The sequence below is a fragment of the Molossus molossus genome, unplaced genomic scaffold (genome assembly GCF_014108415.1).
Source record: "Molossus molossus isolate mMolMol1 unplaced genomic scaffold, mMolMol1.p scaffold_m16_p_10, whole genome shotgun sequence".
NCBI classification, from domain to species: Eukaryota; Metazoa; Chordata; class Mammalia; order Chiroptera; family Molossidae; genus Molossus; species Molossus molossus.
This window is the reverse complement of record NW_023425345.1, coordinates 51,067,830-51,087,283: the sequence shown is the minus strand read 5'-3', so window position 1 is coordinate 51,087,283 and position 19,454 is coordinate 51,067,830. Positions and strand designations below refer to the sequence as shown.

Sequence of the window (19,454 nt, the reverse complement as noted above, 5' to 3'; positions counted from 1 at the left end):
GGTAATTGCTCTCCATTTGGTGATTACTTAGCTCATTAATTGCCTAAAGAAGAGTATCAGCCTAGGGTGGGGGTGATTGGCAAAGGAAGTAATGGGGAGGGAGGACTTCCAAAGAAGGGCTATAAACCTGGACCTGAAGTGGGGGCTGGAGGGTGTGGAGGAGGGTGGGTTTGTATACATCTGGATGTAGTCAGCTGGATTGCTCTGCTCAGACCCAGTTTGGAGGAATCACTTTTCAATTCTCATACGGATACCAATATTTTCATTCTCAGATATCCTCCCATCCCTGATGCAATCACACTCTCCAACTTTCCTCCCCCACCATCATCATACCACCATCACCCTTGGGGTAGGTAGCCACTAAGGTGATCCCCAGTGACCCCTGCCTTCTAGTATGCATAGCCTGTGTAACCCTATCCCCTCAAGTGTGGGCTGTATTTAATGATTCACCTCTAGTGAATATAATTCAGCATTATAGATGTTACTCAAGATTAGGTCACAAAAAGATGGTGGCTTCCATCTTGGATATTCTCTCACCTGCACGAGGAAAACCAGCTGTCATGTTGTCAGCCATCCTATGGAGAGGTCCACATGGTAAGGAACAATACCCAGCAAGGTCTGAGAGCCCAGGAGGACTGAATCCTGCCAACAACTCTGCATGTGAGCTTGGAAGCAGATCCTTCTCCAGAGGAGGCTACAGGCGAGACTGCAGCCCCAGGTGACACCTTGGTTGCAGCCTTGGAAGAGACATGGAGCCAGAGGCACCCTGCTAAGTTGTGCCTGGCTCCCTGGCCCACAGAAACATGAGATAATAAATGTGTGTTGTTTTGAACCATTAAATTTTGGGGGTAATTTTTCTGCAGCAATAGATAATTAACATAGCCATCATTACCGCCATCATCATCATCACCACCATCACTACCAACACCACCATGTCTCCAAACTCTCACCATAACTGCCATCACAACCATCACCACTGTCACCACCATCCCCACCTCTACTTTAAACTCAAATATAGATTCTCTCATGAGCACCAGCACCACGATCATCACCTCTCGCTGCAAAAGTCTTTCTAACACCCAGTCTGTACCAGGCTCTATGCAAGATTACCAAGAAGTAGGAGACACAGTCTGTGCCCTCACAGAACCAGTCTGTGCCCTTGGGAACTCTCTTGGGGAATCAGGACATGTTCATAAAAAGTGAATAGCAAGTCCAGGAAGTCTGCTTGTATTGCCACTTTGAGTATTCAGGAAGACTTCATGGAAGAAGGGGCCCTAATCTAGGCCTCGAAAGATCCGTGAGGTCTGAATAGGCAGAGGGGAGAGGAGGACAAGAATCAGCTTGATGTATCACATGGAAAATGAAGTGAGGAGATCTGCCCAGAGGGAGGGCCGTGCAGGGGAGCGGTGGGAAATGAGGTTGGAACCAGAAAAGAAGCACATGGAGGTCTAATGCTTTTGTTCAGGGTTCTACACTTTCCAAAGCATTCTCTGTGCTGAGCTAGTTAAGTAGTGCCTCCTCTTGAAGATCTGCCTGGCTTCCCAGTTCAGCCATAAGGAGCCAGGTCTGAGACTGAAGTCTGGAGCTTTCTGCTCCAGTGGGAGGCAGTGTGGAGTGATGGGATCCAGCTGACCTGAGTCACAATTCTTTTTTTTTTTTTTAATCCTCACCAGAGGGTATTTTTCCATTTATCTTCAGACAGAGTAGGAGGGGGGAGAGAGAGAGAGAGAGAGAGAGAGAGAGAGAGAGAGAGAGATTGGTTGGTTGCCTCCTACACGACCCCAACCACTGCCGGTGGAGATGAACTGCAACTGTGCAACCATGGTATGTGCCCATGACAGGACTCAAACCTGCCATTCTTTGGTCCGTGGGCTGATGCTCCAACCGCTGAGCCAAACTGGCCAGGGTCTGAGTCACAATTCTTTACAACTGCTAACAACAGGCAAATTATTCAACCTCCCTGTCAATTATACCTACCTCTCAGGCCGTTGTATAGACCGGATATCACATGAGAAACATTGCATGTGTTTCCAGGCACGTGGTGGCTTGGAAACAAATGTCAATTCTATCTTTGAGCCTCCCTGCACCCTCTCCCACCCAGCATCTTGTCATTTACCTGGAGGTTGGGCAGAATTTCATCCAGGCAGACAGACCAGCCGCAGGGCTCAACTCTTGGAGACATCATTCACATATGGACATGAGGGTTGGGAGGAGTTAGGAAGGAGACACTTTTTTTTTCTTTATTAATTTTGGAAAGAGAGAAAGAGAGAGGGAGTGAAAGATAGAAACATCAATGAGAGAGCGCATGGATTGGCCGCCTCCTGCATGCCCCCCACTGGGGATTTGGCCCACAACCTGGGCATGTGCCCTGACCAGGAATCAAACTGGCGACCTCTTGGTGCATGGGTTGACGCTCAACCACTGAGCCACACCGGCTAGACAGGAAACACTTTTTTGATGGGAACTAGTCCAGGAGAATTGACTACTCAATTCAGGTCTGTGTGACCAAGAAATCACCGTATCTGCCTTTTCCAGAGTCTATGTCCTCTATCACCTGGGGAGGGCAGGACCCAGAGCCAGGATCCCAGGGCCAGAAGGAACCCTCTGTAGCTTCTAGCTCATCCTTCAGCCAGGGAACATGCCATGAATCCCACATAACAAGACAATGCCACCCTGACAACTGTTTACAGTGTTTGTATCCGGAGCTTTGTTGATAGTCACCACCACCCTAGGACATAGGCCTCGTTATTGCTTCACCCCACTTCATAGATAAATAAATGGGGACTCAGAGAGGTTAAGTGTTGTTGCCCAAGACCACTGAAGTGGTGAGTGGCTGAGCTGACCCCAGGTCTCAGGATGCTAAATGCCACGTCCCCCCCACCCCCAGCCCACACTGCCCTAAGGCTCTGAGAGGCTCAGTGACTTGCATGAAGTCCCTTGGCTTGGACGCAGTAGGGGGGGTTGGAACCCAGGCCTCCTCTCCAGCCCCTAGAGCAGTGTTCTTTCTGCTTCATCACCCTGCACCGGGTAGAAAAACTGCTTCTGGGAAACAAGTTTGGCAGTGGAAAGGGAGAAATGATGGCAGGGGAGGGAGGAGGGAGCTGGAACCCTGCGGGTGACTGTGGAGGATGGGGTCGATATGGAGATAGGAGGGCTGGGATACCAGGGTCCCTGGTTGGCTGGGGCTGAGACCAGCCCTCCCCATTCTGTCAGGCCTGGGGCTGCAGGCTTCTAGTGCTCCTCCATCAAGACCCCCGAGAGCCTGAAATCAAATATTACTCCTCCCCTGCTCAGGCAGCCTTATTGCCTCTGACAGCAAATGTATTGCTCTAATCTTTTCTCATTTTGCCAGAATGGGCTCCATTCTGACCTCCCTCCCAGCCTTGAAGGCTTCACAGAGGCAGGAAGGATGCACCAAGGTGGGAGGGAAATGCAGGGGTTTGGCTGTAAATGGGGCAGCTGTGGTGGTCCTGGATTTGAGATGACCTTGTCTCTAGAAGGCTAAAAGAGACTGGAGAATGTGGACATGTCTGGGGGAACCCATGACTGAGGGTCCTCCTGTGAAAACAGATGGGAAAAGCTTGGTGGGCAATAAAGAAGCCAGCCTGGGGTCCCAGGGAAACAGACTTCTGCAGAGCAGACAGACACGGGTGTGTGTGTGTGTGTGTGTGTGTGTGTGTGTGTGTCCTGTGGTTCCCATGACCCATCCTGGTGAGCATCTGTCTGGATGCACCTTCAGGTTGGGCTGGAAAGTTTTCAGGACCCTCACAGTTTGTGAATGTGATAGGGCCTCAGCCTCTGGAGTATGAGTATGTGTGTAGGAGCCCGCTTCTCTCTCTGAAGTTCTCTGGCTCTTGCCAGGAAGAAACCCATCACCGAAGAGGCTGAGCTGGGCCAGAGCTCCACCCAGGTTTCAGCAGGGTTAGAGTAGGGTGAGTGAGTGAAGAGGGGTGTTGCCTCTCCTGCTGCCCTTCTGGTCATCAACTGCTGCCTCCTATTACCAGGCAAGGCAGGCCCAAATCTTAGCATAGATCTCCTTATAATAATTCCCTTTCTAGCCAGAACCTCCTGCCTGGACTGACTTTCATGCTCCTTTCTGATAGTTACCAACTCCACCCTCAGAAAGGCTTCCCTTCTTCCACAGTCTCTATCTGTTCACTGCTCTCCCAAGGTTCGTGCCAAAGCCACTCACTTGGGATGGCCATCAAGCCTTGCCTGAGGATAGCTGAGGTGAAGTATGAGGAAGTTTCTATATGGCAGCCCAGGAACTGGAGCTCAAGGCCCAACCAGACAGGATTATCACTCACTACCATATGCTTCTAGGTGTATACACAGTGTTGAGTGATCTGGGATAGGTCACTGTCCCCTCTGGGTCCCTCACCTCCCCCAGCTCTGGAGATGCATTTCCCTTACAAAACCTTATGTGTAACAGGTGTCAGTTGTGGTCAACAGATCTAGGGCTGGAATCTTGTCCCCACTCTCTCCCAGGGAAGAGTAGCCTTCTTGCCTCGGACCTGTTTCCACGTTGCACAGGGCTGCAGCGCCCCCTGGTGGCCTTACACCCTTTCTCTGGTGTAGCTGTGTGGGATGGCAGCTGTAAGAGGCTTCAAGGGACATTTAGATCAGAGATTTCTAAACTTTTCAATTCCAAAAAAATTTTGATAGCTGTTGATTGAGAACATACATAATGGCTGCGTTCTGGATCATATCATTAACTTTCATTTGTATTTTATTAATTCCCTCAGCAATCACAGTTACACATAGTCTTTGTGGAACCAGGAGCTAAATCTCCTGTGATCACTCCAAGGCTGCTACAATTTGGGAACCACAGAGTTAAACCACTCATGTCACAGATGAAGAGACAGGCTTAGATTGGCTGCCTCCTGCATTTTCCCTACTGAGGATCGAACCCAAAACCTGGACATGTGCACCGACTGGGAATCCAACTGGCAACCTTGCAGTGCATGGTACAATGCCCAACCAAACAAGACACACTGGCCGGAGCCAGAATTTGAATTCTAGATGGATATTTGCCGCAGGGACTGCCACCAATACTAACTTAAATAAGGAAGAAGTTGCCCTGGCCGGTTTGGCTCAGCGGTTAGAGCATCAGCCTGCGGTCCCAAGAGACCTGGGTTCGGTTCCCGCTGAGGGCGTGTGCCTCGGTTGCGGTTTGTCCCTGGCCCTGGTTGGTCATGCAGGTGGTAGCCGCTCAGTGTGTCCCTTTCACGTCGATATTTCTCTCTCTCTCTCTCTCTCTCTCTCTCTCCCCCCCTCCCACTCTACCTGAACAACAACAACAAAAACAACTGGAAAAAATGTCCTCGGGTGAGGATAAAAAAAAAAAATAAGGAAGAAGTTGAAGGCAATGTTGTGGGAGTGAGGGGGGGCAGGAGAACAGGACCATCTCTGAGAGGTGCAGAGAGCCCCTACCCTGTTTTCTTATTCAGATTCAGGTAAAACATGCATAGAGGAGCTGCAAAAGGGACCTAAGGGGAGGAAGTGGCAAAGAACAGAGGGTTGCACTTCTAGGAATATATCCTAAGAAGCTTGAAACACCAATCAGAAAGAATATATGTACCCCTATGTTCATAGAAGTACTATTTACAATTGCTAATATCTGGAAACAGCCCAAGTGTGCATCAATAGATGAATGGATAAAAAAGTTGTGGTACATATACACAATGGAATACTATGCAGCTGTAAGAAAGAAAGATCTCTTATGCTTTTTGACAACATGGAGGGACCTAGAGAGTATTATGCTAAGCAAAATAAGCCAATCAGAGAAAGACAAATATCACATGATCTCACTTATTTGTGGAATATAATGAACAAAATAATCTGATGAATGAAGTAGACCTAGAGACATAGAAAGGAGTACAGTTCAGACTGACAAACCTCAGAGGAGGGGGGCGAGGGGAGGGAAGAGATAAACCAAAGAACTGATATGCATGTATGCATAACCAGTGGACATAGACAACAATGCTGTGGGGTGGGGGGTGGATTAGGAGGAAAGTGCCTAGGAGGGAAAAAGGAGAAACATCTGTAACATACATTCATACATACATACATACATACATACACACACAACAGAGGGATGAGTGGAGAGCAGCCAGCTCTGCTTTGAGCCCTTTCCCATTTATGTCCAGACTGAACAGACTCTAGGCAAGTCATTTAACTTCTCTGAGACTCAACTTCCTTCTCTGTAAAATGGGAGGAAATTAGCAGTTGAACATTCTCCTTCCTTTGGGAATAATGCCTTTCTTACCCCACAGGATCATTGGGAGAATCTAATGAAATGTGTGTGGAAGTTTTGGGGAAATTGCAATGCAAAGTGATAGAAGAAGGGAACTTTGCATCCATAGCATCCTTTTTAATCCTCAAATCAGCCCTGTGAAGTAGGTTCCATTATTCTTTTTTTTTTTTTTATCCTTACCCGAGGACATTTTTCCATTTTTTATTCAGATAAAGTGGGAAGGAGAGAGAGGAAGAGAGAGAGAGAAACATCGATGTGAAAGAGACACATCGAGTGGCTGCCACCCTCACAACCCAACCAGGGCCAGAGACAAACTGTAACCGAAGTACATGCTCCTAGCGGGAACCGAACCCGAGTCTCTCGGGACCGCAGGATTAGCTGAGGTGGGCACAATGAGGAAGGAATACAGGAGTGGGGGGGGGGGCGCGGGGGGGGGCGCAATAGAAAGCTAGTGGATTCCTGCCCTGGCCGGTTTGGCTCAGCGGTTAGAGCGTCGGCCTGCAGTCCTGAGAGACCAGGGTTCGGTTCCCACTAAGGGCATGTACCTCGGTTGCAGTTTGTCCCCAGCCCTGGTCGGTTGTGCGGGTGGCAGCCACTCGATGTGTCCCTTTCACATCGATGTTTCTCTCTCTCTCTCTGTTCCTCTCTCCCCCCCCCCCCCACTCTACCTGAACAAAAAATGGAAAAATGTCCTCGGGTGAAGATAAAAAAAAAAGAAAAGAAAGCTAGTGGATCCCAAACCTGCCTGCACCTCAGAATCACCTGGGAAGGTTTTACAAAGTCCCTGAGTCTCACTCTTCATGAGTCTAAGCCTTGGATCCATATTTTGGATGCACATGACCAACAGGGACTGGGAAGGAGATGGCAAGAATATGTTACCTTCTTGGATGTAGCCTTTCAATAGCTATATAGGGCAGTGGTTCTAGATTGTGGTCCCCACCCAGATCAGTAGCATCAGCATCACCTAGAAATGTGTTAGAAATGCAAATTCTCAGGCCCCACCAAAGACCTGCTGAATCAGAGACTCTAAAGTTGGGTCCCACCAATCTATGTTTTAACAAGAGCCCTTAGAGGATTCTGGTGCACACTGGCGTCTGAGAACCACTGGTAGGCAGCAGGGACCCACTGAAGGCCAAGTGTATTGATAGAGATGGGTCAAGGGGTGAATGAGCTCTGGCCTCTGTTTTGAAAAAGGCTGGAATCTGGTGGAAATGAGTTCAGTACCTCAGTAATTATACTCTCCCTCAAGCAAGGTTCCTGAGAGCCTGGGAACCTGGGCGAGGCATAGGTATGTTTCTGAGGAGGACTTGATTCTGGTAGAGTCTGGTTTATTTTAACACTTTATTCATTGTAAGAGGGTGATTCCTAGGCATGAGGCAGAGAAGTCATGGATTTGGAAAGTTTTTGTTTTTTTGAGGAACGGGAAAAGGATCATCAGAAGAAAGAGAGGGCCCTGGCTGGGTAGCTCAGTTGAATAGAGAGCTGTCCCTATATAACAAGTTTGTGGGTCTGATCCCTGGTCGGAGCACATATAAGAATAAACCAATTGGCCCTGGCCGGTTTGGCTCAGCGGTTAGAGCATCGGCCTGAGGTCCAGAGAGACGGGGTTCGAGTCCCACTAAGGGCACGTACCTTGGTTGCAGTTTGTCCCCGGCCCTGGTTGGGTTGTGTGGGTGGCGGCCACTCGATGTGTCCCTTTCATGTTGATATTTCTCTCTCTCTCTCTTACTCTCTCCCTTCTACTCCATCTGAACAAAAAATGAGGAGATGTCCTTGGGTAAGGATTAAAAAAAAAAAAAAAGAATCAACCAATTGCCCTAGCCAGTTTTGCTCGGTGGTTAGAACATCAGCCCAAGGACTGAAGTGTCTTGGGTTCCATTCCCAGTTAAGGTCACATACCTGGATCGTAGGTTTGAATCCCAGCCCCAGATGAGGTCATGCAGGAGGCAACCAGTTGATGTCTCACTCTCACATCGAAGTTTTTCTCTTTCTCTATTTCCCTTTCTCTCTCTAAAAATCAATTAAAAATAAATAAAAACATATTAAAGAATCAACCAATTAATGTATACATAAGTGGAACAACAAATAGGTAGTTCTCTCTCTCTAAAAATCAATTTTAAAAAAAGAAGACAAGCCCGGCCAATGTGGCTCAGTGGTTGAGTGTCAACCCATGCACCAAGAGGTCACTGGTTCGATTCCCAGTCAGGGCACATGCCCAAGTTTTGGGCCAAATCCTGAGTCTGGGGCATGCAGGAAGCAGCCAGTCAATGTTCTCTCTCATCGGTGTTTCTATCTCTCTCTCCCTCTCCCTTTCTCTCTCTCTAAAAATCAATAAAGAAAAACAAAATTTAAAAAAAAAGACAAAAGGAATGGAACAAACAGGAAGGCAGAGAGACACAAAATTATAATAACTCCTACTTGTGGAGCACTTCCTATATGCCAGGCACGGTCTCATTTAATCTTCCCAACAGCCCTTTACAATATAATTATCACCCCCATTTAACAGATAGGAAAATAAAGACACAGCGAATTCAAAATGCCCATCACTCAGGTTATAAGTGATGGAAGTAGACCTTGAACCAGGGCCCATGTAACTCCAGAGCCCACGCATTTAACCACTATGTTTTGCTGCTTCTCTTAGAGAAATAGGAAGTATAAGCCTGTCATTTGCTCAAAAACCTTCAATGGCTCACTAGTGTCTTGAGAATTATATAGTATTCAAGGTTTCTCACTTTGTGGTCTCAAAATTCCTTCCAGTCTTACCCCTCCCCGCTGCTCAGGATCTTGCACAGCAACCACACTGTGTTTTCTCCATTTTACTTCCTGACTACTTCACTTCCCACTTTCTTCCCCACTTCTTCACTTCCATCTTTCAAAGCTCAGCCTCTTTTTCAGGGTAGAAGCTCCAGATTAACAGCCAGAAGTGGACTCGCTTTCCCTGATCCCCCAGAACACAATCCCCACCTTTGCACTCTGCTGTTTGTCCCCACCCCATGTCCTTCGTGCTCAGCACACTGCCTGGAAGCCCAAGTGCTCCGCACATATTGGTTTAATTGACAGAGGAAAGTAACCCTCCAGTGGACGTAAGAGTGAGATCTCTAGAAATGGAGATAAATGTGAAACAACTGGGAAGCAGAAATCAAGTGGGGGTGGGGAGAGGATGAAGTCAAACATTACGCGGTGATCAGACGAACCGCAACCAGGCACCGAGTCGGCCACAACTCCTTTGCCCAGGCACCGACGGTGAACCTGTCGCGACTTCTGCGCAGGCGCTGGGTCTGGAGCGGTGGGGCGAGGGGGCAGCGGGTGAGCGCGCTCCCATGGTCACCCGCGTCCCATCATTAGCATAAATCCCATTAGCGGCTCCCTGCGAGGCGGCTGCTGGGGGCGGGAGCGGGTTGGGCTGATTGCTCTTCCTGCGCGCGCGTGGGCTTGCGGGGCGGTGGGGAATGTGACTATCGCACCCTCCGACGGCGCGTTCCGGTAAAGAGAAGCCTTTTTACGGCCATTACCTCGCTGGCGCCTCAGAACCACCCAGCGAGTGGCGCTTTCCAGACGCGGGAGATTAAATAACCAGGCCAAGAGGGTGCGCCTCTAATGAGTGGCAGAGCTGGGAATGGAACCAGTGGTTTCTGGCACCCGATCTCATGCTTTTCCCGTTACAGGTTCAGTCCCAGGATGCTTCCCTACGGAGCAAACTATAGTTTGGGAAGATGAGACGGGCTAGTAAGCCAGGACAAGTGGAATAGGGAAACAGATAAACAGCAGTTTGCAGGTATCTAGAAAATCTAGATGCCAAGCAGTTTACAGCCATCTAGTAAATCCTATCTTCTCCAAACCAGGGACACTTAAGTGTAAATGGGTGCACATCTCCCCAGCCAGAGGGTAAATAACTTAATCACCACATTCAGGGAGACAGCATAGTCCAATTTGCTAACCACACCCAAGGACCGACGAAGTTAAGAGAATAAATCTCATTTTGGTATATCAGCATAAAGCTGATGAATATTCTATTGAAATCATCCCCTAAATGCCCAGCCTTTAAATGTTTTTCATTTTTATTTTATTTTATTTTTTTTAGAGAGAGAGAAGAAGGGAGAGAGAAACATCCATGAGAGAAACATTGGTGGGCTGCCTCTTGCATGCCCCCTCCCCAGCCCCCCACCAAGCCAGCAACCTGAGCATGTGCCTCTCAGTCAAATCAAACCAAGACCTCTCAGTCCATGTGATGATTCTCAACCAAATGAGCTACACTGGCCGTAGACACCCAGCCTTTAAAACTCCTCAAAACAGACCTGGCTGGTTTGGCTCAGTGGTTGGAGCATCGGCCCACGGACCAGAGTCTCAGATTCAATTCCAGTCAAGGGCATGTACCTCAGTTGCCGTTTGATCTCATCCCTTGTTGGGGTCGTGCAGGAGGCAACTAATCCATGTATCTCTCACATAGATGTTTCTCTCTCTCTCTCACTCTCTCTCTCTCTGTCTCTCTCTCTCTCCTGCTCTATCTGAAAATCAATGAAAAAATATCCTCAGGTGAGGATTAAAAAAACAAAACAATAAAATCCCTCAAAACAAAGGCCCCAGGGCACGCTCTCCTTCCCAGGGGCACACCCTCACTTCCTTCCCCACTTCCCCCTCAGGCTTGCATCTCCTAAACTCTAAGGGACCCTGTGAGGCTTTCAACCAGGACAACAATATGCAGCAGCAGTTTGTCCCAGACAACCCCCCTGAACCTGTCCCCAGGCCCCCTTTTCTCTGACTTCTTAGTGAGCCAAAGCAGACCAACCTAGGTTCATTTCCCTAGCTCTTTCTTGTTTCACTTTCAGCTTTAATAAACTTACTCTGAAATTCACCTGGACTTGTGTTGTGAAATTTTTCCCGCAGGAAGTCAAGAACCCACACACTACCGGCTGGCCCTAGGCAGACTGGCTCAGGTAACAAAGGGCCCTTTCCGGTAACAAAGGGGGTTAGCTCTCCCCCCAACCTTACCTTTTCTGTACTTATTTCTCACCCAGCTGGCTGGTGCAGCAGGGAAGAGAGCTGAGTGGAATGGGAGGAGTGTTGTGGCACTTTGGTTGGAGGGAAGTGTAGGGGAAACTGTTTCCAGCCCCTTATTCATTATTTGGGATGCAAGGTCTGGGCGGTGGGGTGGAATACTACCACCATACCATTGAACTCCTTCTGTTTACTCTAATGGCTATGTATTGGAGGTGCAAAAGCAAGAGAATATAGTTAATAAGAGGAGTACCCTCTTTTGTTCTTTGGAAGTTTATAGTTCAGTAAGGAAAATCAGGAATATTTACTGAGCACTTACTGTGTGCCAGGAACTATGCTAAGTTCTTTATATGGATATCTCACTTCTTCCTCTCAACAACTCTGTCATTATTATAATTTCCTCTTATAGGCGATTGAACAAAGGCACAGATGACTTGTGAAAGGCCAAAAACTGGTAACTGGAAGAACCAGGAAGATGAAACAAATCATTGCTTTCGAATGTACAGAAGGGGTGGAACGGTGTGCTAGGGGAGTTTATAGCAAAGGCATGGCTCCAGGCCTCAGACCTCCCTGGACAAGGCAGAAAACAGTTAAGTTGCCTAGAAGAGTGAGTAGAGTTTAGCCAGGTGAAGAGGCTGGGGTGGGGGTGGGAGGTACTGCAAATGCCAGAGGGTCAGAAAGTGCAGCTCCAGTTGCTAGCAAGGGCCAGGTTAGGGAGCATTGTTAAGGATTTTGGTCTTTATTGAGGAGGAGGTTGAAGTCATTAATGGTTTTAAACAAGAGAGAGGCATGATTATAATTGCATTTTTTGCCCTGGCAGGTGTGGCTCAGTTGGTTGAGCATAGTCCTATGCTGACCAGAAAGTCACCAGTTGATTCCTGGTCAGGGCACATGCCCAAGTTTTGGGCTCAACCCATGGTTGGGGTCGGGGTGCGTGCAGGAGTCTGCCAATAGATGTTTCTCTCTCACATTGATGTTTCTTCTTCTCCTTCTCCCTTCCTCTCTCTCTACAACAATAAAAACATATTTTAAAATATAAATAAAATTGCATTTTAAAAAAAGATCACTCAAGGTGTAAATGCAAGTGACGGGTATACAGTTTCATTGTTGGTTTGGACTACTGAATTGAGCAAGGATGATGCCACTAGAAGGAGAAAAGAGGGAGCATACAAGACATACTAAGAAGTTGCACTCAGTAATTGAATAAGGCCTGAAAGGGAGAGGGAGAAAGCTGAGTCATTTTACACCCCCATCTTCCCCTCACCACCAGGTTTAATAATTTAATAAGTCCATTTAATTTCATGAATATCTTTCCCACCTATCCCTTTCTTTCCAGCCCCACTGCCACTGGTCTAATCCAGTTTATGCCCTCTCTCCCTAATGATAAAGCAGAAATCTTTCATTTTTTTATTAATTAATTTTTATTTTTCAATTACAGTTTACATTCAATATTATTTTGTATTAGTTTTTTTGGCAGTGAGAAAGGCACCAGACATTAGACAAGTGGAGAGACCTCAGTTCAGCAACCTCAGTACTTGAGTTCTGCCTAAGAAAGAATTCAGAGTCAAGACTCAAATACAAGCAAAAGTTTATTTAGATTTTAAGTCACAGAGGTAGAAGTGAGACGTAAAAGAAATGGGTTCAGGAAACAAGTTACAAAGGCAAAAGAAGAGTTTTGGCGCTTAGGAGAAAGAGAAAGGTAAAAGTAATGCACCTACGGGGAAGAAGAGGGGGACAGGAAAGGCACCAGAGAGGGTGAAACTGCTGGGTTCTCTATCCCAAGGGCTTTTAAGGGTGGAAATTTTAGGGGCAGTCCCAGGGGAGGATCTCAATAGAATATTCATCAGCTTTCCAGGTGTGTCCTTTCAGGGGTCATTAGTCAATGTAGCCGGTCCTGAGATGTTGCTTGTCTGGTTTTGTTGCTTTTCTGGGCCTGGAGCTGAAACACAACTAAGGCTTAGATGTTATCCCTAGGGGTTAATGCTTAAGGGAGTGGTCATGCAAGGGCCTGAATGGGAGTCACTTGAGGCCACCCTTTGGCCCCTGTGCCTCCTCTAAGGGGGTCTACCGCATGACTATCAATATGCCAGGGGATGGTTGAAACCAAAGACCAGCAGTATGAAAGGCCAGGGAAGGGGGTCTAAACTGCAGGACCAACGATACACTAGGGGAAGAAAGGTTACCTTAGGAGCCAGGTCCTTGTTTTCCCAGTTTTGCCCATTGCTAGGCACCTGGGGCTTTCCACCCTAGTGACCTTCTGTACCTTCATCCTTGCTCTGCTCATGGCTGTCAAACTGCTTACCACAGTTTCATGTGTATAGTATACGTAGTTGTTAGATAATCATATACTTTACAAAGCGGACCTCCCCCCTCCATATTTCCAGTACTTACCTGGCGCCATAGATCGTTATTACAATATTGTTGACTATATTCCCTATGCTATACTTTATATTCTGTGACTGTTTTGTAACTACCAAAATAGTACTTCTTAATCCTTTCATTTTTTTCACCTAGTCCTCCAATCCTCCTCCCCTCTGGCAACTATCAGTCTGTTCTCTGGGTCTTTGAGTCAGTTTCTATTTTGTTTGTTTATTTATTTTGTTCTTTAGATTCCACATATAAGTGAAATCATGTGGTACTTGTCTTTCTCTCACTGACTATCTCACTGGCTTATCTCACTTAGCATAATACCCTCTGGGTCCATCCATGCTTTTGCAAATGGTAAGATTTCATTCTTTTTTATAACCGAGTAATATTCCATTGTACATATGTACCACAACCCCCCCGCCCAGTTCATAATTTATTGTATAAATTGAATATCACATGATGAGTTGACATTAGGTTCTTCAGGCATGGGAAATTAACAGATGAGGTACAGTTTAGAATCCTTTTATGTTGCTATCACAGCTGGAGTTTATTTAGATCTTAACTTAAAGTATAAAACCAGCAAAGGAATGACTCCATATGTGGCCAGTATACAATTCATTCTACCTGTGAGAATATAAGAGTTGAAATATTTTTTGATACCAATGAAATGGAATTGGATGTCAGTTTCTGGACCTGTTATGACTTCAATCTTACAAAAACATGAAATCTGCAGGCTGTGCCCTTCAACATATGCAGCTACCCCTTGGTCTGCCATGTACCACAACTTTTTCATCCACTTGTCTATTGATGGGCACTTGGATTGCTTCCATAACTAACAAGAGACTTTCTGGCCCTGGCTGGTTTGGCTCAGTGGTTAAAGCATCAGCCTGTGGACCAGAGAGTCCTGGGTTCGGTTCCTGCGAGGGCACGTACCCCTCTCCCCCCCAAAAAAGGTTTTTTGTTCTTAGATTTTTCACTCTCTAGCCCATCCTCCATGCCATGCCATCTGAGCATATGATCTCTGTAAAATGCAGACCTAGTCACAGTCAGTCTAAGCCCTATTGTCTTGTTATTGTGCTTATTACAAGATATAGTCCAATCTCTTCCTAGTCTATCCCCACATATTTTGCTAGCTTCTCCTTCCCTTCCTCAGGCCAAAGCTGCCCAAGAGGCCACACCCACTGAATCCCCAATGTCACCTGATGTTGAGATACATGTTCCTTCACAGCACTAAACCTTTGTAAATCACTTGTTTGTATATACACATGACTCATTCCTGAGAGGTCACATGATCTTCCCATTAGGAATTTGCCACCTCTTTCTATCTGGTAAATTCCTATTCACATATCAAGACCCAGCTCAGATATCAAGTCTCTGTAGGCTTTTCTAACACTCCCACTCCCAAGATAGGATTAAATGCTTCCTCTGTGCTCTAAAGCACTTTATTTTTTTTAAACTTATGTTTATTTATTTATTTATTTATTTATTTATTTATTTATTTATTTAGTTCAGATAGAGTGGGAGGGAGAGAAAGGGAGAGAGAGAGAGAAAAAAAACATCGACGTGAAAGGGACACATCGAGTGGTTGCCACCCGCACAACCCAACCAGGGCCAGGGACAAACCACAACCGAGGTACGTGCCCTTAGCGGGAACCAAACCCGGGTCTCTCTGGACCGCAGGTCAATGTGCTAACCACAGAGCCAAACCGGCCAGGGCTCTAAAGCACTTTACACAATTCAATCCTAGTGCTTATTTCATTGTATTACTGTAGGTATCTAAGGAGACACAGGTTAATGCAATTGAGTGCTCCTGACCTGAAAGTGTTGTTGGAAGGTTTAAATGGGATAATATACATACAGTTGCTATGTCTTTTTCTTCATCTCTTTCCTAATAATAGTAATAACAATCTGTATTACAATTTACAAAGTATAAACTTTAATTGTCTCCCATATAATTTCTTCTTTTATCTGGGACTAAACCTGTGAGATAGGGATGGTACTATTATTTCTGTTTTATAGTCACAGAAAGTGAAGTACAGAAGGGGAAAGAAGTGATAATATAGAGGTTCAGTGGTATGCTTGCCACACCAAAGTGCTCTATCAGTATTTGTTTAAATAGAATCAGGTATTCTGGTTATAAAATCTGTGATCTTTTTTTTTTGCGTTTGTTTGTTTTTGGTATGTGCCCCTAGCAGGAATCGAACCTGGGACTCTCTGGTCCGTGGGCCAATGCTCCAACCACTGAGCCACACCGGCCGGGGCTAAAAAAAAAAATCTGTGATCTTTCCATTAAAGCACACTGCTTCTTCTAAACTGTAGCCAGTATTTTTTCAAGTTGTGTGTAGCCAATTATTACTGACTAATAAATTCAATAAAGTAGAGAAAACTAACATGGGAGAAAAAGAAAAGTTCAGAGTTCATGTAGTCAGGATAAGCAGAGTTCTGTGATACTTGGTTGTAATGTAAAATGTATTTCTCACAGTGGATCATGGAAGAAAAGAAAGTATGAAAGCCCCATACTAGCACAATGCCAAGTTCTAATTGAACGTTTATTAAATGGAATTATAGCACTTTCATTTTGTATTTATTTTTGTTTACCCGAGCTGCCTCTTTCATTCATGGCTACTGGAAAGCAATCATATCATCTTTTTTTTTTTTTTACCCTCACCCGAGGACATTTTCCGATATTTTGTTCAGATAGAGTGGGAGGGAGAGAGAGAGAGAGAGAAACATCGATGTGAAAGGGACACATCGAGTGGTTGCCACCCGCATGACCCAACCAGGGCCAGGGACAAACCACAACCGAGGTACGTGCCCTTAGTGGGAACTGAACCCGGGTCTCTCCAGACCACAGGCCAATGCTCTAACCGCTGAGCCAAACCAGCCAGGGCCATATAATTTTTATTTTCCTAATTTCTAGCTGGTAGAGTGCTTGTTATGAATTTGGTGCACTTAATAAATAGGTGTCAAATTAAAACCTGGATGAATGCATCAAAGAATGAGGGCATCACGTAGCACAGTATATATGGTTGCTAATGATTTTTTTAGGTTTTCTTTTTTTTAATCCTCACCTGAGGATATATGTACTTTTTTCTATTTATCTTCATATAGACTGGGAGGGAGAGAGAAGGAGAGAAAGGGAGAGAGAGAAACATCGATGTGAGAGGGACACATTGACTGGTTGCCTCCAGCACGACCCTGCCTGAGGTATGTGCCCTTGACTGGAATCGAACTCACCACTCATTGGTCCAGGAGCTGCAACTGCTGAGAAAAACCGACCAGGGCGGTTGTTAATGATTGCTGTTCTATTTCCTTCCAGATTTCTTCCTATTCAACAGCCAGACCTGACACTAAGTCAATAGTTTCTAAAAGCCCTTGTCCCTGCCTGGGGGAAACAGTGAGGCCAAGAATTTGTACTCAAGAATTATCTCTTGCCCTGCCGATGTGGCTCAGTGGTTGAGCCTTGTTTCATGCACCAAGAGGTTGCCTGTTTGATTCCCCATCAGGGCACATGCCCAGGTTGCGGGCCTGATCCCCAGGGGGGGACATGAAAGAGGTGGCCAGTCGATGTTCTCTCTTATCATGTCTCTCTCTCTCTCCCTTCCTCTCTTTCTAAAAATCAATTTTAAAAAAATAAAAAAGAAAAGAAGAGCCCTGGCTGGTTTGGCTCAGCAGTTAGAGTGTCGGCCTGTGGACCAGAGAGTCCTGGGTTTGGTTGCACTAAGGGCATATAACTGGATTGCAGATTGTCCCGAGCCCGGTTGGGGTCGTGTGAGTGGCAGCCACTCAATGTGTCTCTCACATCATGTTTCACCCCCTCCCTTCCGCTCTATCTGAAGATAAATGCAAGGGTAGCCTTGGGTGAGGATTAAAAAAAAAAAAAAAAAAAGAATTATCACTTGCCCTTAGTCGGCATGGCATCCTAAATGGCTTCAGGAAAGGGCTTAGGGGAGGTTGGGGCGGGGTGGGGAGAAAACCATAACTGGTGACATTGACCGTAGTCAAAATGGCCGCTGTTGGCTTCTCGCTATGAGAACGCGCATGCTTAATTCTGTCCCCGACCCTCCTCTGTGGCGTTGCTGCGCGTGCGTTGCAGCCTAGAGGGACAGCGCGGGAGGAATAAATTTCTCCGTGATTGGCTGGTGCAGGATTTCAAACTAGAGCTGGCGGCGCGGTGCTGCGCTGCTCTGCCGTTGGGTACGGCGCAAAGGGAAGCGGAAGGCTGTCCAGGTGGGCCCCGGCGGACCCGGTAAGTGGGCTCTGGGGGCTGCGAGAAGAGGTTGCTCTGGCACTGGATAGGTGGTAGGAGGAAGAGCGTCGGAAGTGGTGGGCCGTGGCCACCGCGGGTTTCGGGAGCAGGCAGCACCGACAGCCCCTGCTCTGGGACTCCAGCGGGGCCGGAGCCGGAGCGGCCCGAATGGGTGGTGGCTAGGAGGTGGGCGCTTCTCTCTTGGCGCCGAGTTTTGTAGAAAGTCGAGGTGTCTTTTTGAAAAGGTGGTGACTTGAACAGGGCAGGGGCCACCCCAGAGACGTGACTGTCACCTAGATAAGAGTTTGGGAGTTTTGGGGGTAGCACCCGCCATCGTTTTCGGAGGAAGAGGGCTTTTTCGAAGGAGAGACCCCGGTGTTTGAGAGGCCGCAGAGGCTGAAAGTGGAGTTCCTTTCCCTGTGTGTCTAGATAAGCTGGCCGAGGCCATGACATCTGGCCCTTGCCATCCTAATTCTTAGCCTTAGTAACAACGAGGCCTTCCTTTTACACTTGCACATACATTTCTCCTGATAGGACTTCGTTTGTAGGCGGAACATGGGGTGGCTGGGAAGATAAACCTTTTTTTAAAGGAAGTGTCATTATTCTTCTCTTTAATGAGAAGGCGCCTTTCTATAGCATTCAACAAATATTAAGTGCAAAATGTAAGTATAACATAGTCTTATTTGGTTTTAAAGGAGCTTGCAGTTTATTTATTTTTTTAACTTACCTTTATTGTTGAATGTATTACAGATGTTCCTCATTTCTCCCCCATTGACCCCCTTCTCCTCATTCCCGCCCCCCCCCTTCTGCCTTTCCCCACATTGTTGTCTGTGTCCATTGGTTATATGCATATATGCATATAAGTTCTTTGGTTTATTTTTTTCCACCCCCAATCCCCCTTCCCTTTGACGTTTGTCAGTTTAACAACCAATTTGTACTTCTTAATCCCTTCACCTTTTTCACCCATTCCCCCAACCCCCCTCCCATCTGGCAACCAACAAAATTTCTCTGTATCTATGAGAATGTTTCTGTTCTGCTTGTTCATTTTGTTTGTAGTTGTTGATAGCTATGTATTCTTTGCCATTTTGTTTGTTAATATTTTTAATCTTTTTCTTCAAGAATGTCCTTCAACATTTCATATAATAATGGTTTGGTGGTGATGAACTCCTTTAACTTTTTCTTGTCTGGGAAACTCTTTATATGGCCATCAATTTTAAATGACAGCTTTTCAGGATAGAGTAATCTTGGTTGTAGGTTCTTGCTTTTCATCACTCTGAATATTTCTTGCCACTCCCTTGTGGCCTGCAAAGTTTCTTTTTAAAAATCAGCTCACAGTCTTATGGGAACTCCCTTGTAGGTAACTAACTGCTTTTCTCTTGCTGCTTTGAAGATTTTCTCTTTGTATTGAACTTTTGCCTTTTGATGATGTTGTGTCTTGGTGTGGGCCTCTTGGGGTTCATCTTGTTTGTGACTCTCTGTGTTTCCTGGACTTGTATGTCTGTTTCCTTCACCAAGTTAGGGAAGTTTTCTGCCATTATTGTTTCAAATAGGTTTTCGATTTCTTGTTCTCTCTCCTCTCCTGGCACC

General features: G+C 46.4%; 1 pseudogene; it reads right to left on the bottom strand.

Moving 5' to 3' along the window:
• Positions 1-14,141: 14,141 nt before the first annotated feature.
• On the bottom strand, positions 14,142-14,393 carry LOC118623707 (annotated as a pseudogene).
• Positions 14,394-19,454: the final 5,061 nt, after the last annotated feature.